The following is an 18,097-nucleotide window of genomic DNA, read 5'->3' as shown; positions in this document are numbered from 1 at the left end:
TGGATGCTAGCGACACAATCATATACGTGAGCCAAAAGGCGCAAACGGTCCCGGGCCAGGGTAAGGCAACACCCGTGGGGATACCGTGCATGAGGCCGCAAAGTGATATGAGGTGTTACCGGCTAGATCGATGTGACTTGGTATCGGGGTCCCGACACCGTGCCAGAAGCCTTCAACCTTCTTCTCGGCCTTCATGAGCACATTTCCCTTGTGGACCGCAACGAAGGACACGCAGGCAGAGCGCTGCGTCTGATCGTGCAGCTGCAGGCAGAAGAAGTGGCGAAGGAGCGGCACCGAGGGCTTCACGCCCACAAAGGCCTCGTAGTAGAAGGTGAAGATGGACAGGAGGAGGATGGATTTGGGTTGAAGATGAAGGCATGAATCTTGTAATGGTCGAGGACGGCAACGAAGAACTCCGAGAGAGGCGGGACGAGCCCCGCAAAGATACTATGGAGGAAGAAGGGATAGACCATCCATGCCAAGGTCCTCTACTCGGTGGAGCCAGCCCAGATCACGGTCTCATTCCACTCGTCATCGTTGCTCGCTGTCTGCGGGAGCACGGGGTTGAGATGCCGCACCTCGGCAATGGAGGACACGCCGAGTGCTGGCGCGGGAGAGGAAGAGCTTGTGGCTTGCGCCACGGGCTTCGACTTCCCGGGCGCCATCCGCATGGTTATCAGCACCAGAGAAGGAGGAGAAAGGGGGAGGAGTGCGATTGGTGAAGCCTTCGGCGGAAAGAAGGGGATCTAGAGCCAGGCAAGGGGAAGTGATGATGGCTCGGCTGCGGACGCCAGTCTTTTGTCAGCCTGGGCAGTTGCCGAGGCAACATGGGGGAGCGAAGGTGTCAGAGTCCCGTCAAGCGCCACGCATCAACCCTGGCCCGCAGGCGGTTAGGGCCCACGACGCTTTGACCTTGCCCCTTGGCTTCGCCCAAAAGCTAGCCCAAGCGCGGCTTGGGCTCGGGGGCTACTGTCGGCATTCTAGGAATGGGGGTACCCATACCTGCCTGCCTGCGGCCCATGAAGTGGCTCCCTCGACGGCCTGGTACGGCCTAGCGCCAAGACCTCCGGGACAAGAACCTCGCGAGGGCCCTGGCCTCGCGAGGTAGACGACGCCAAGACCTCCCAAGGGAGGCAGCCTCCCCAAGTTGCCTCCCGAGGAGCGAAGATTTCTATACAGGTACCCAGCCTCACAAGGCTGCGATGATGTGAGCCATGACGACCATGGCTAGGCGGGCACAGAGGAGACAATTTCCTCTTTGGTGCTAAGGAGACAAGGACGAGCGCGGGTTCCCAAGGAATCCCCCAAAGGTTTCCATTCTAGTGCAACAAGACCAAGACCACGAGCTCGGCAGGATGGATGTCATTGCCAAGCCCACCACTGCGTCATGACTAGAAGCTTTGCAGGAGAAGACCACCTTTCGTCAGGATTAGATGTACTTCTTGTCCCCTTTCAAATTGGCCACTGTGGGATCCCTTTCCGCCTAAGTTTTGAGGGAAGAGGACCGAGGCCACTATAAATATAGGCTAGCCACCACCATAGAGGGGGATGGGATACTTTCCACCCTCACCACCATAGCCCTCACGAGGTTGTTCATCCATTGTACTAGTTCATCCTCAGCCCCTCGTGAGGCCAATCCACCACAAAGCAGGAGTAGGGGTTTACAATGCAAGGAGGCCCAAACCTGGGTAAACTGTCATGTTCATCTTCTTCCCCGCTTGAGGGCATACCCGACGAAGCTAGGATGTAGGGTGACGAGCTTGAGACTTGAGAGGTTGAGATCTTCGCACACGCCCCGGAGTTTGAACCTTCTTGGGTCTGCGGAGCCCTGAATCCGGCAGCCCCCCTAGGGAAACCCTAGGGCACCTCCTCCTCCCCCTTCCCCCTATATATATAGAGGGGCAGAGGGAAGGCAGCCGCACCCATCTATGCCACGACGCTGCCCTCCCTCTCTCTCGTAGCCCTCTTCCTCTCCGTAGTGCTTAGCAAAGCTCTGCCGAGATTCCACCACCACCATCGCCACCATGCCGTCGTGCTGCCGGAGGGCTCGATCTACTACTTCCTCGTTGCTCGTTGGATCGAGGAGGTGAAGGCTTCATCAAGTCATACGTGTGTTAAACGCGGAGGTGTCGTCCGTTCGGCACTTGGTCAGGAGTTCGTGGGACGGATCGCGAAGACGTTCGACTACATCAACCGCGTTTCTTAACGATTCCGCTTAGCGATCTACAAGGGTATGTAGATACAATCTCTCCTCTCGTAGATGCTCATATCCTAGATTGATCTTGATGAGCGTAGGGTTGACACCATGAACAATGGAACAGTTTTTATTAACTCAATTATACATAGTAAAAGGTAATATAAAACAACGTGGGGAATGTAGCTCACGCTCGCTTAGCATGCAAGAGGCACGACGATCAATACCCTGTATCTCCAAAATTAGTACCCTAAGACTACCCATAGTAGGGAGTAACTTAGAGTAGTAACATGCATATGTTACTATCTATGTTACCACCTCTATAGTGAGGAGTAACATATGTGTGGTGTCATGCAACACTTCATTTATTAGATTGTAGGCCCATCTTGTCTTGGTATGTGTGATGTTAACATACTCCCTCCGTTTTTATTTATTCCGCATATTACCTTTGACTAAAGTGAAACTTCATAAAGTTTAACCAAGTTTATAGAAAACAATATGAACATTTACAGTAACCAAATTTATATGATGTGAACATAGATGCAATGATGAATCTAATGATATATATTTGGTGGTGTATATGTTAATATATTTTTCAACAAACTTGTTGAAAGTATATAAAGTTTGACTTTAGACAAACCAAATATGCAAAGTAAATAAAAACAGGGGAGTACTACATTACCACATGCCTTTCTTTCCTCATTAATTACTTGTCACATCATCTATTTTGCCTAAATATGTGTGATGACACTTATATTACTCCCACTATAGGGAGTCTAAGGCGGAACAGTAGACCGTTGAACTTCAACACTCACAACAACCATCCATCCAGTAGGGGATTGGATGATTTGTCTCACTTTACAAGGGGTTGGATGATTTGCCCTAGGGTTGTTTTAATGACCGGTGGCTCCGGACCACCCGGCAGCCTCTAGGGGAAATTATCTAATGGGAAACTAAAGTGGGGCAAAAGGTGCGGAGGCACTGATTTGGGGGCTCGACGCGGGGCTTCGGCCCATGTGTTGAGGTCGTCGGCGCGGCAAGGGCAGCAAGCATGTCGCTGTTGTGCTAGGTGTCGCTGTGGGGAAGCGGTCCGCTAGACGACGGCGCGGGTGTCGGATCCAGCCGGATCTAGCTCGTGCTAGACGGGCCGACAGATTTCCTACTGGGCAGGCAGAGGCACAGGTGCCGGATCTGTCCCATGCGGGCCGGGGCCACACGGTTCTTGGTTCCGTTCTTGGGAAGGCGAGCGGCAGGAGGTGTGCTGGCTTGGTGGCCGGGATTGGATTGTGGGTGTCAGGGTGGCTGCGACAGTGCCCACGATGAGGTGTGGCTGTGGCAAGTTGTGGTGTGGTGGTGGTCGGTGGTGGCCAGTGAGGTGTGGTTCCGGATTGGCTGGTGAGTGTGTTGGTGTTGGCTTCTACTTCTGGAGTGGCAGTGAGACTAGCCACAATGGGTAGTAACATAGCATAGTAACATGCCCATGTTACTACTCTATGTTACTACCTCTATAGTGGGGAGTAACATATGTGTGGTAACATGCAACACTTCATTTATTATGCTATAGACTCATCTTACCTTGATATGTGTGATGTTACTCATACTAGTAGTAACTAGCTATGTTACTACATGCCTCTCTTTCTTCATTTATTGCTTGCCACATCATCTATTTTATCTAGATATGTGTGATGTTACTACCTATGTTACTCCCACTGTGGGTAGTCTGAGGGCGGTGGCATGGCCACCAGAGGCTGCCTCGTGACCTATGGTTGTTCGAGGTGTGCGGTGACGATGAACACAGATGAGCAATGTTGTGATGCAGGGGGTGGCGCAACCTGGGTCATCGCTTTTCCAAGACGTGTTGAAGTCGGAGCTGTCGTGTCGAGGAAGACGACATGTGTGGCTTGCCAAAATAAGAGTTGCCTCTTCGACTTTGTGGTGGTCAGTTGTGGTGATTCGGTACACGTGGCTTGTGGCATTCCCTGGGTATGCGTGGCTTGGGGCATTCCCTGTGATGAACGGTGTGTTGCTGTTCATTAATGATGAAGTCTGTCAGCGCCCCTGACAAGGCAGGACTATCCACATGGGCTCAAGGGGCGAACGATGCACGGGCCAAGCGTCCACGAGTTGCCAACCCACGAGTCAGCGGGCCGGACTGGGTAACCGCGGCCCAACTCTTCCCTCCTACTACTTAACCTGCATCGCTAGGAGGAGAGAACCATCCAGAGGATCAGGCACCCGGGGGCTCAGCTACCTACTACCGTTCCCCATTTCGCATGAACCCTAGCCATGATACTTGCAATCGAGTTGTAATTGCCACCTAAATCATATTCCTGGGAGAAATGTTGCCAAGTAATCGAGAGTCTAGTTCGTCCCTATCATCTGGTATCAGAGACCACTCACCTCTCTCTCCATTCGCTCTCGTGAAACTCTTCAAGACCAGAAGTCTGCGCCAAGCCCGAGCGCAGTTGGAAGTGATGGATCCCGGCATCTCCACATTCCTCACCAAGATGGAGGCCAACCTCGAATACAAGATCAACGCCCAAACCAAGGCCCAGCAGGTCACTTCGACCAAGATCGACAAGCTCCTCGTGTGGCGTCCCGATATGGAGCGTCGCGTCGCGGATCTCAGCGAGGCGGTGACCGCACTATAGTTGGCGCAACCACCGCCGCCCAAGGACGGCAGCACGGGCCTGACTGCTCACGATCCGACCCAACCTCCGTCTGCGACACACGTCGTTCCCGCCGGGCCCGTGACTAACGCGTCGACCCATCCTCCAGGGCCTCATGGCCACGGCGTCTTCAACCTACCACGGGGGCCGTCGACGGTGTCATTCCAAACACCGCCGCCGATCCCGGCCAGCGGTTAGTCTGATTCCCTCCTATCACCTTCAGCCTTGTCCCCTTTTTTCTCACGCAAGTCAGATGTTGGCTGGTCTTTGACAAGCCCACCCTTCTATCACGTTTCCTCAGTTCATGGGAGAGAACCCGAACTTGTGGAAAACCCTGTGTGAGCAATATTTCTCTATGTTTGGAATCCATGCTACCTTCTAGGTTCCCATGGCCACCCTCAATTTCACTGGCACCGCTTCCATTTGGTTACAAATGATCCAGAAATGGTTGGCTGAGTTTGATTGGGATTCATTTACCTCCCTGTTATACATGCGTTTTGGCCGCGATCGACATCAGATGCTGATTCGACAGTTTTACATTGTTAGGCAAACATCATCTGTTGCAGACTACATCGAGAAATTTGAGTTGATCATTAATCATTTGAGTTCGTACTCTGATTCGATTCATCCTTCCTACTTTCTCACTCGATTTGTGGAGGGATTGAGGACAGATATCCGAGTGGTGGTACTCGTACAGTGGCCACCGGACTTGGATACAGCGTGCGCCCTCGCCTTGCTGCAAGAGGATGTGGCGGATGGCACGTTCACGTCTCTTCCCTGACCCGATCCAGCATGCAGCTACTCCACTGCTGCTACGACTGCCTCCGCATAGGCCGGCGACTTCCTCGGGCGCCACCGACCGTCATGGCACAGACGCTGCGCGCGCGGATTCCGCAAAATTGAAGACGCTACAAAATGTCACCGCGCCCGCGGCCTCTGCTTCAAGTGGGGCGAGCGGTGGGGGCACGATCACGTGTGCCACACCTTGGTCCAACTCCATGTCGTTGAGGAGATCTTCGACCTCTTCGGCATCGACAACACAATAGCCATGCAACTGCCTCCACCGAATGACACGGCGATGGCCATCTCCAAATCCGCCGTCTCAGGAGGTGTATCTGCCAAAGCTTTTCAACTACGAGCTTGGATACAAAGCCGGGAGGTGCTCATGTTAGTCGACTCTGGCAGCACAAACTCTTCCATCGACTCCCCATTGGTGAATTAATTGGCGGGCGCCCAACCACTTTCACGTGCTTATCGCGTCCGGGTCTCCGATGGCATGGAGATGCTCTGCTCAACAGTCATCCCCAACTATGTGTGGTGCTCCCAAGGGCACGAGTTCACCAGGGACCTGAAGGTGTGTGACATCCTGAGACCGATGCTCCAGAAGCCTTCCATATATTTTGTGTTCGCCGTGCATTCTATTTTGTTTGTTGCATTCTTCATAGCATCATTTGCATTGCATCATGTCATCATGCATCATCTCATTAATTTTCGTAACTCAAATAAATAAATTGTATGGATGTTCGATCCATTTCAATCGAGGGAATTCACGTGGTGATTTCTCTTTATAACATATCCTCCCGGTATTTTGGGAGCTATAATATATATTCCATTAGTTTGGAATTAACCGCAGCCCACTTGCAATTTAATTCTCATGCCTTTTTGCCTCAAGTTTGTTCTCCAAACTTTCTCCATAATTCTTTCTCCATTTATTCTGGCTCATCCAAAAATCTCAACATTTTTTTGATCACTTCTAAACCTAGACCTAGTTTGAACCCATTTGAATTAAATTTACATGAGTTTGAATTTAATTCTTGCAATCATGCCCACTTCCATTTTCTCGGTACAAGCTCATTTTTGTGAGTATGAGAAGAATACCATCTTGCCCAAGCATCACTCTTCACCTCCCCTCTTTTCTTTCTTTGTTCTTCTTTAATAGAGAAAGGAGGGTCCTTCTCTTTGCCTCCAGGCCGCTGCAGCCAGCCATCACCGCCCAAGGCCCAGCCGTCGGCGTCCACGAGCCTAGCCGCCCCTCTACCTATAACCCTAGCCCGACCCCTCACAGCCTCTCCTCCCCCTTGTCTCGATCCTCTCCTCCCTTCTCGCACCGCCAGGAAGAGAGACAGAGAGGACTGCATGCCTCGCGCCCGATCTCCTCTGCCTATCGGCGACCCCTGCTATCTGGCGAGCCTCTGCTCTGCCCCGCCACCTACTTCCCCATGTTGCGTGCTCGCCATGGCCGCGTGAGCATGCACCTGCAGCCACAATGCTACTTCTTGAGCTTGTGTTGGTTTTTCCCTTAAAGAGGAAAGGGTGATGCAGCAAAGTAGAGTAAGTATTTCCCTCGATTTTGAGAACCAATACCTGCACAAACAGACACCAACTTGCACCCAACACGATAAAGGGGTTGTCAATCCCTTCACGGTTATTTGCAAAGTGAGATCTGGTAGAGATGGATAAACGGTAAAGTAATATTGTCTGTATTTTTGGTTTATGGAACGGAAAGTAAAAGATTGCAAAGGAAGTAAATAGTAAACTATAACTGTAGATCGGAAACTTATATGATGAAAAGTAGACCCGTGGGGCATAGGTTTCACTAGAGGCTTCTCTCAAGATAGAAAATATTACGGTGGGTGAACAAATTACTGCCGAGCAATTGATAGAAAAGCTCAAAGTTATGACGATATCTAAGGCAATGATCATGAATATAGGCATCACGTCTGTATCAAGTAGACCGACTCCAGCCTACATCTACTACTATTACTCCACACATCGACCGACTCCTGCCTGCATCTAGAGTATTAAGTTCATGAAGAACAGAGTAACGCATTAAGTAAGATGACATGATGTAGAGGGATAAACTCAAGCAATCTGATGTAAACCCCATCTTTTTATCCTCGATGGCAACAATACAATACGTTCCTTGTTGCCCCTACTGTCACTGGGAAAGGACACTTCAAGATTGAACCCAAAGCTAAGCACTTCTCCCATTGCAACAAAAACTAATCTAGTTGGCCAAACCAAATCAATAGTTCGAAGAGACTTGCAAAGATGTCAAATCATGCATATAAGAATTCAGAGGAGATTAAAATAATATTCATAGATAAGTTGAACATAAATCCACAATTCATCGGATCTCGGCAAACACACCGCAAAAAGAGTATTACATTGGATAGATCTCCAAGAACATCGAGGAGAACATGTTATTGAGAATCAAAGAGAGACAAGAAGCCACCTAGCTACTTGCTATGGACCCGTAGGTCTGTCGTAAACTACTCATGCTTCATCGGAAGGGCAATGGTGTTGATGTAGTAGCCCTCCGTGATCGAATCCCCCTCCGGCAGGACACCGGAAAAGGCCCCTATATGGGATCGCACGGGTACAGAAGGTTGCAGCGGTGGAAAAGTGTTCTCGGGGCTCTCCTGATTAGTTTGGCAATATTTGAGAATATATAAGTGAAAGAAATAGGTCGGTGGAGTCACGAGGGGCCTACAAGGGTGGGGGCATTCCCTACCCCCCTGGGCGCGCCCTCTGTCCTTTTGGCCGCCTTGTGGCTTTCCTGACATGTACTCCAAGTCCTCTGGATGTCTTCTGGTCCAAGAAAAATCATCGTGAAAGTTTTATTCCATTTGGACTCTATTTGATATTCCTTTTCTACAAAACTCTAAAATAAGGGGAAAACAAGAACTGGCGCTGGGCTCTAGGTTAATAGGTTAGTCCCAAAATTAATATAAAATAGCATAATAATGCATATAAAACATCCAAAACAGATAATATAATAGCATGGAACAATCAAAAATTATATATACGTTGGAGACATATCAAGCATCCCCAAGCTTAATTCCTGCTCGTCCTCGAGTAGGTAAATGATAAAAACATAATTTTTGATGTGGAATGCTACCTAACATACTTATCTATGTAATTTTCTCTATTGTGACATGAATCTTCAGATCCATATGATTCAAAACAAAAGTTTAATATTGACATAAAAACAATAATACTTCAAGCATACTAACAAGATAATTATGTCTTCTCAAAATAACATGGCCAAAAACTGTTTATCCCTACAAAATCATATAGTCTGGATATGCTTCATCTTCATCACACAAAATATTCAAATCATGCACAACCCCGATGACAAGCCAAGAAATTGTTTCATACTTTTGATGTTCTCAAACCTTTTCAAGTTTCATGCAATACATGAGCGTGAGCCATATGGACATAGCACTATAGGTGGAGTAGAAAGTGGTTGTGGAGAAGACAAAAAGAGGGAGATTGTCTAACATCAACTAGGCGTATTAACGGGCTATGGAGATGCCCATCAATAGATATCAATGTGAGTGAGTAGGGATTGCCATGCAACGGATGCACTAGAACTATAAGTTTATGAAAGCTCAAAAAAAACTAAGTGGGTGTGCATCCAACTTGCTTGCTCATGAAGACCTAGGGAAATTTGAGGAAGCCCATCGTTGGAATATACAATCCAAGTTCTATAATTAAAATTCCCACTAGTATATGAAAGTGACAACATAGGAGACTCTCTATCATGAAGATCATGGTGCTACTTTGAAGCACAAGTATGGAAAAGGATAGTAACATTTCCCCTTCTCTCTTTTTCTCTCTCTTTTTTTTTCTTTTTTCTTTTTTTCCTTTTTTTCTTTTTTCTTTTTTCTTTCTTTCTCTTTTTTTTATTTTTCTCCCTTTTTTCTTTCTTTTATTTCCTCACATGGGAAAATGTTCTAAAAAGGGAAGATCATCATACTTCTATTTACTTACAACTCAGAAATTACAACTCGATACTATAACTAGATATGACTCTATATGAATGCTTCCGGTGGTGTACCGGGATGTCCAATGAATCAAGAGCGACGTGTATAAAAAATGATGAACGGTGGCTTTTCCACAATATGATGTCAACTACATGATCATGCAAAGCAATATGACAATGTGTGTCATAATAAACGGAACGAATGAAAGTTGCATGGCAATATATCTAGGAATGGCTATGAAAATGCCATAATAGGTAGGTATGGTGGTTGTTTTGAGGAAGGTATATGGTGAGTTTATGGTACCAGCGAAAGTTGTGCGGCACTAGAGAGGCTAGCAATGGTGGAAGGGCGAGAGTGCGTATAATCCATGGACTCAACATTAGTCATAAAGAACTCGCATACTTATTGCAAAAATCTATTAGTCATTGAAACAAATTACTACGCACATGCTCCTAGGGGGATAGATTGGTAGGAAAAGACCATCGCTCATCCTCGACCGCCACTCATAAGGAAGACAATCAAAAAAATATCTCATGCTCTAACTTCGTTACCAAATGGTTCACCATACGTGCATGCTATAGGACTCACAAACTTTAACACAAGTATTTCTCAAATTCACAACTACTCACTAGCATGACTCTAATATCACCATCTTTATATCTCAAAACAATCATAAGGAATCAAACTTCTTATAGTATTCAATGCACTTTATATGAAAGTTTTTATTATATCCCTCTTGGATGCCTATCCTATTAGGACTAAATTTATAACCAAAGAAAATTTCCATGTTGTTTAGAGACTCTCAAAATAATATAAGTGAAGCACGAGAGTTCATAAATTTCTATAAAATAAAACCATCGCCATGCTCTAAAAAGATATAAGTGAAGCACCCGAGCAAAATTGCCTAGCTCAAAAGATATAAGTGAAGCACATAGAGTATTCTAATAAATCACGATTCATGCGTGTATCTCTCAAAAGGTGTGTACAGAAAGGATGATTGCGGAAAACTAAAAAACAAGGACTCAAATTATACAAGACGCTCCAAGCAAAACACATATCATGTGGTGAATAAAAATATAGCCTCAAGTGAAGTTACCGACAGACGAAGACGAAAGAGGGGATGCCTTCTGGGGCATCCCCAAACTTAGGATCTTGGTTGTCCTTGAATATTACCTTGGGGTGCCTTGGGCATCCCCAAGCTTGGGTTCTTGCCACTCCTTATTCCATAGTCCATCAAATCCTTACCCAAAACTTGAAAACTTCACAACACAAAACTCAACAGAAAATCTCATAAGCTCCGTTAGTATAAGAAAATGAATCACCACTTTTGGTACTGTTTTGAACTCATTCTTTATTTATATAGGTGTAATATCTACTATATTCCAACTTATCCAAGGTTCATACCCCGATACAAGTCATAGATTCATCAAAATAAGCAAACAGCACATAGAAAACAGAATCTGTCAAAAACAGAATAGTCTGTAGCAATCTGGATATTTCAAATACTTCTGTAACTCCAAAAGTTCTGAAAAAATTAGGAAGACCTAAGAAATTTTTTTATTAATCTTCTTCAAAAAGAATCAGTATTTTATCACGCTTCTACTAAAAATTAGAATTGTTTTCCTGAGCGCAAAAGTTTCTGTTTTCAGCAAGATCAAATCAACTATCACTGTAAGCTATCCCAAAGGTCTTACTTGGCACAAACACTAATTAAAACACAAAACCACATCTAAACAGAGGCTAGATGAATTATTTATTGCAAAACAGAACCTAAAAAGTAAAACAAAAATAAAATTGGGTTGCCTTCCAACAAGCGCTATTGTTTAAAGCCCTTAGCTAGGCATAAAACACGAATATATCTAAGTATCATCATATTCGACATGCAATCCATAAGAGGCTCTCATAATAGATTCATGAGGCAAATTAATTTTCTTTCTTGGGAAGTGTTCCATGCCTTTCCTTAACGGAAATTGAAATCTAATGTTTCCTTCTTTCATATCAATAATTGCACCAATCATTCTAAGGAAAGGTCTACCAAGAATAATAGGACATGTAGGATTGCAATCTATATCAAGAACAATGAAATCTACGTACGGGCGCAAAACTCCTATTTGCAACAATAAGAAGATCATTAATCCTTCCCATAGGTTTCTTAATAGTGGAATCTACGAGATGCAAATTTAAGGAACAATCATCAAATTCACGGAAACCTAGCACATCACAAAGAGTTTTTGGAATCGTGGAAACACTAGCACCCAAATCACACAAAGCATGGCACTTGTAATATTTAATCTTAATCTTAATAGTAGGTTCCCACTCATCCTAAAGTTTTCTAGGGATAGAAACTTCCAATTCAAACTTTTCTTCAAAGGATTGCATCATAGCATCAACGATATGTTTAGTAAAAGCTTTGTTTTGATTATAAGCATGAGGAGAATTCAAAATGGATTGCAACAAGGAAATACAATCTATTAAAGAACAATTATCATAATTAAATTCCTTTAAATCCAAAAGAGTGAGTTCATCACTACCTAAAGTTTTGACCTCTCCAATCCCACTTTTATCAATTTTTGCATCAAGATCTAAAAACTCTGAATCATTGGGACGCCTTCTAACTAAAGTTGACATATATCCAGTCCCATATTTATCAAGATTTATATTCTAAAACAAAGATTCAATAGGAGTCACATCAATCACTTTAAGATCTTCATCATTATTTTCACGGAAACTAGAAGAACATGCTTTTATAAACTAATCTTTTTTGCACGCATATTAGCGGTTCTTTCCTTGCACTCATCAATGGAAATTCTCATAGCTTTGAGACTCATTGATATCATGCTTGGGCGGAATAGATCTAAGTTTCAAAGAATGGATATCAAGAGAAATTCTATCCACGTTCCTAGCCAAATCATCAATCTTAAGCAATTTTTCTTCAATCAAAGCATTGAAATTCTTTTGCGAACTCATAAATTCTTTAACACTATTCTCAAATTCAGAGGTAATATAATTATAATTTCCATAATAGTTGTTGTAGGAATTACCATAATTATTAGAGGAATTACTAGGGAACGGCATAGGATTAAAATTACCTCTATGCGCGTTATTACCAAAATTGTTCCTACCAACAAAATTCACATCCATAGATTCATTATTATTCTCAATCAAAGTAGACAAAGGCATATCATTAGGATCAATAGGAGCACTCTTTCTAGCAAACATTTCATAAGCTCGTCCATCTTTCCACTCAAAACATTAATCTCTTCAATCGCATGCACTTTTTTACTAGTGGAAGATCTATCGATATGCCATTGAGAATAATTAACCATAATATTATCTAGGAGTTTAGTAGCTTCTCATAAAGTAATTTACATAAAAGTACCTCCAGCGGCCGAATCTAAAAGATTTCTAGAAGAAAAATTCAATCCGGCATAAAAAATTTGTATAATCATCCATAGATTCAAACCATGTGTAAGGCAATTTTGTATCAGTAATTTCATCCTCTCCCGAGATTGTGCAACATGTTCATGATCAAGTTTCTTAAAATTCATAATATCGTTCCTAAGGGAGATGATCTTAGCAGGAGGAAAATACTTGGAAATAAAAGCATCTTTACACTTATTCCATGAATCGATACTATTTTTAGCAAAGATGAAAACCAAGTTTTAGCACGATCTCGAAGTGAGAATGGAAATAGCTTAAATTTAACAATATCATTATCCACATCTTTTTTATTTTGCATATCACACAAATCAACGAAATTATTTGGATGGGATGCGGCATCTTCACTGGGAAGGCTGGAAATTGATCTTTCATAACAAGATTCGACAAAGCAGCATTGATTTTACAAGATTCTACATTAGTAGCGGGAGAAATCGGAGTACTAACAAAATCATTGTTATTGGTGTTGGAAAAGTCACACAGTTTGGTATTCTCTAGAGTCATCCTGACAAGCAAGCAATCCAACACACGAGCACACAAAAGGCAAGCGAAGAAGACGAACAGAAGAGGGGCGAAGAAAAGGCAAATCTTTTCGACAATCGTTTTAGAAGTGGGGGAGAGGAAAATGAGAGGAAAATGGTGAATAATGTAACGAAAGGGATGAGAGTTTATGATGGGTACCTGGTATGTCTTGACTTGGCGTAAATCTCCCAGCAAGGGCGCCAGAAATTCTTCCTGCTACTTCTTGAGCTTGCGTTGGTTTTCCCTTGAAGAGGAAAGGGTGATGCAGCAAATTAAATTAAGTATTTCCCTCAATTTTGAGAACCAAAGTATCAATCCAGTAGGAGATAATGCACAAGTCACCGAATACCTGCACAAACAAACACCAACTTGCACCCAACGCGATAAAGGGGTTGTCAATCCCTTCACGATTATTTGCAAAGTAGAATCTGATAGAGATGGATAAACGGTAAAGTAATATTTTTGGTTTATGGAACAGAAAGTAAAAGATTGCAAAGGAAGTAAATAGGAAACTAAAATTGTAGATCAAAAACTTATAGGATGGAAAGTAGACCCGGGGGCCATAGATTTCACTAGAGGCTTCTCTCAAGATAGAAAATATTATGGTGGGTGAACAAATTACTATCAAGCAAGTGATAGAAAAGCACAAAGTTATGATGATATCTAAGGCAATGATCATGAATATAGGCATCACGTCTGTATCAAGTAGACCAACTCCGGCCTACGTCTACTACTATTACTCCACACATCGACCGACTCCTACCTGCATCTAGAGTATTAAGTTCATGAAGAACAGAGTAATGCATTAAGTAAGATGACATGATGTAGAGGAATAAACTAAAGAAATGTGATGTAAATCCCATCTTTTTATCCTCGATGGCAACAATACAATACGTGCCTTGATGCCCCTACTGTCACTGGGAAAGGACACCGCAAGATTGAACCCAAAGCTAAGCACTTCTCCCATTGCAAGATAAACCAATCTAGTTGGCCAAACCAAATCGATGGTTCGAAGAGACTTGCAAAGATATCAAATCATGCATGTTAGAATTCAGAGGAGATTCAAATAATATTCATAGATAAGTTGATCATAAATCCACAATTCATCGGATCTCGGCAAACACACCGCAAAAAGAGTATTGCATCGGATCGATCTCCAAGAACATCGAGGAGAACATGGTATTGAGAATAAAAGAGAGAGAGAGAGAATAAGCCATCTAGCTACTTGCTATGGACCCATGGGTCTGTGGTAAACTACTCACGCTTCATCGGAAGGGCAATGGTGCTGATGTAGTAGCCCTCCGTGATCGAAACCCCCTCCAGCAGGACGCCAAAAAAGGCCCCTAGATGGGATCTCATGGGTACAGAAGGTTGTGGTGGTGGAAAAGTGTTTTCGTGGCTCTCCTGATTGGTTTGGGAATATTTGAGAATATATAGGTGGAAGAAATAGGTCGGTGGAGTCATGAGGGGCTCACAAGGGTGGCGGTGCGCCCTACCCCCCTAGGCGCGCCCTCTGTCGTTGTGGTCGCCTTGTGGCTTTCCTGACGTGTACACCAAGTCCTCTGGATGTCTTCTGGTCCAAGAAAAATCATCGCGAAAGTTTCATTCCGTTTGGACTCCGTTTGATATTCCTTTCCTGTGAAACTCTAAAACAAGGAAAAAACAGGAACTGGCACTGGGCTCTAGGTTAATAGGTTAGTCCCAAAAACAATATAAAATAGCATAATAATGCATATAAAACATCCAAAACAGATAATATAATAGCATGGAACAATCAAAAATTATAGATATGTTGGAGATGTATCACACGACACCTCCACCGCACCTCCCTCTGCTTCCTCTGCTGCAGAGCGCCACCACCACGCGAGTCTCCCTCCGCCGCCACATCTCCTCTGCCGCGTCCTTCGTCTTCCTTCCTAGAGTGTCGCCATATCTTCTTCTCTCCTCTACCTTCCATCCTCAGCCGGCTAGCCTCCTACACTTTGCCATGGGCACAAACGACCCCGACTCCCTCTTACCAGTGTTGTCTACGTGCTGCTGTTACCTACTTCGGCCTTCCCGGCAAAACCTTGCCGCTGCCATGGCCTCTCACTTGTAGTCCCTCGCCAAGCTTGCTTCATGCTACTGTCGCGCTGCCCCTTTTGTCGTTGCCAAGACCATCAAATCCAGGTATGCAAGACCGCCTCTGTGGATTCCTTTCGCCAAGTACCACGAGTGGCGATGACCAAGACCGATACCACATCGAACAGGAGCGTTTTTGGGATCGCCAAGACCACCTCAAGTTCAACTACATTTTGCTGCCCTGACCAAGACCAACAAGTACCACTATGACCATCCATCCCCAAGACCGACACGAAGGGTTCGGGTTCGTCAAGTTCAACTACATCGACTATGAACGGTGACGACCTCGAACGTCTACAGATTGTGTACGACTACGAAACGTGAACCACTACTTCCACTACCATTGTCGTGTATGACTACATCCCACGACGACCCATGAACAACTACATCCCATCGAACCGAACCATCCCGAATGCACGCTTCGAAGGTATAACCCCGAGACGACGCCCGTGAACGAATGCATGTGTGTTGTATGAGATGCTCATGTGTGCACCGTGTTCGAGTTGTCATTGAATGTTCCTCCTCGTTTACCATGCAGTCGACATGTGGGAACCCGGTAACCGGGATCACCCCACCATCTTTTGCATGTTGCGTACACCCACACTTTCGTTGGCACCAACATCTTGACGAGTTGTCGGATCATCGGAATGTTGTCATGGCACCATTTCCGCTATCGTTTCCATGGCACCCCATTTTTTCCGCCACGGTAACAAATGCTTCATAACATGCTCATGTCAACATTTTCAAAAATTGCATAAAACTTGAATATGTCATCCGCATCATGATAAAAACATTTAAAATGTTTAAAATTGTTGTTTGCATTAAATTGCTGAATAACACATGGGAATTTTCCGAAATTGTTGTATGTTGCTTCCAGCCTCATTTAAATTGCCTAGATAGGTAGTTTTATTATGCTTCACCTCTTGCCATGTTAACCAACATTTAATATTGTTGAGTACATAAACGAGAGTTAACTAAATAATTCTTGTGGTGTTCCGTCAATATGCAACTCCTTGCATATTGAGCTCCACTTAATTTGTAGTACTGTTTGTTGCACTTGTCATGCTTTGCCTCTTTAAACCGGACATGCGTCATACTTGTTTGTGCATCATGCCATGTTTATGTGATGGTTGTTTACCATGTTGTTTTCCTTCTTTCCAGTTGTGCTTCTTCTCGATAGTTCTGGTAACGTTGCGATTGTGAGGATTCATTCGACTACGCTCGTTCTTCTTTTTCATGGACTCGGTCTTCTTCCTAGAGGGATTTCAGGCAAGATGATCATTATCCTGGATACCACTACTATCTTTGTTATGCTTGTTGTCTCAATTCTATCACAATGTCGCGCTATCCACCACTTGTTATCAAGCCTCCCAATATGACATGAAATAGCCTCTAGCCTTTTCACCATCCCAACAAACTGTTGTTTGGCTATGTTACCGCTTTGCTCAACCCCTCTTATAGCGTTGCTAGTTGCAGGTAGTTCCATGTTGGGACATGGATATAATGGGATATCACAATATCTCTTATTTAATTAATGCACATATATACTTGGTAAAGGGTGGAAGGCTTGGCCTTTTTCTCGGTGTTTTGTTCCACTCTTGCCGCCCTAGTTTTTTGTCATACTGGTGTTATGTTCCTTGAATTTTGCGTTCCTAACGCGGTCGGGATTTATGGGTCCCCCTTGTTTCTTCGTCTAAAGTAAAGCTTTCCCAAGGAGATCCAACATTGGTTTTACCATTTTCCTAACAACAACTAAAACTTGCATAGGGACTGGCTAGCACCTGAGGACTCTTAATCAACCCCCGGGACAGTGCTCGACATGAGTGTTGGTTCACCTACCCAGCAGTCGGCGGTGCCGCCTCGGGGAAACTTGAGGTATTTGGCTATCGTTGACTTAGCATAGACAGATGAGTCCGTAGATAAAGTCCGGGTGGCTCTGGACACGGATCTGACTCACCCGGGAGATCTCCTTGTGATAGTTTTCCTTTCTTCGAAGAGCTTGTGCACCAGGATTCCGAGGTTACTCGGGGTGTCCCGAGATGGAGGATTGTCTCTGCGGATCGTGAGAGCTTATCATGGGCTAAGTTGGGACACCCCTGTAGGGTTTAATCTTTTCGAGAGCCGTGCCCGTGGTTATGTGGAAGATGGAAAGTTTTAATATCCGGTTGTAGAGAACTTGACACTAGATCCGAAATGAAATACACCAACCGCATGTGTAACTGTGACTGTCTCTTTTCGAGTGAGTTCGAGAAGAGAACACGATGGGGTTATGCATGACTCGAAAGTAGTTCAGGATCACTTCTTGATAATTTCTAGTTTGCAACCGTTATGCATAATTACTCTTCTTATTCTTGTATTCGTAAGTTAGCCACCATATAATGCTT

This window comes from Triticum urartu, chromosome 4A (genome assembly GCF_056163025.1).
Source record: "Triticum urartu cultivar PI428250 chromosome 4A, HENAU_Tu73, whole genome shotgun sequence".
NCBI lineage: Eukaryota > Viridiplantae > Streptophyta > Magnoliopsida > Poales > Poaceae > Triticum > Triticum urartu.
This window is presented reverse-complemented; position numbering follows the sequence as displayed.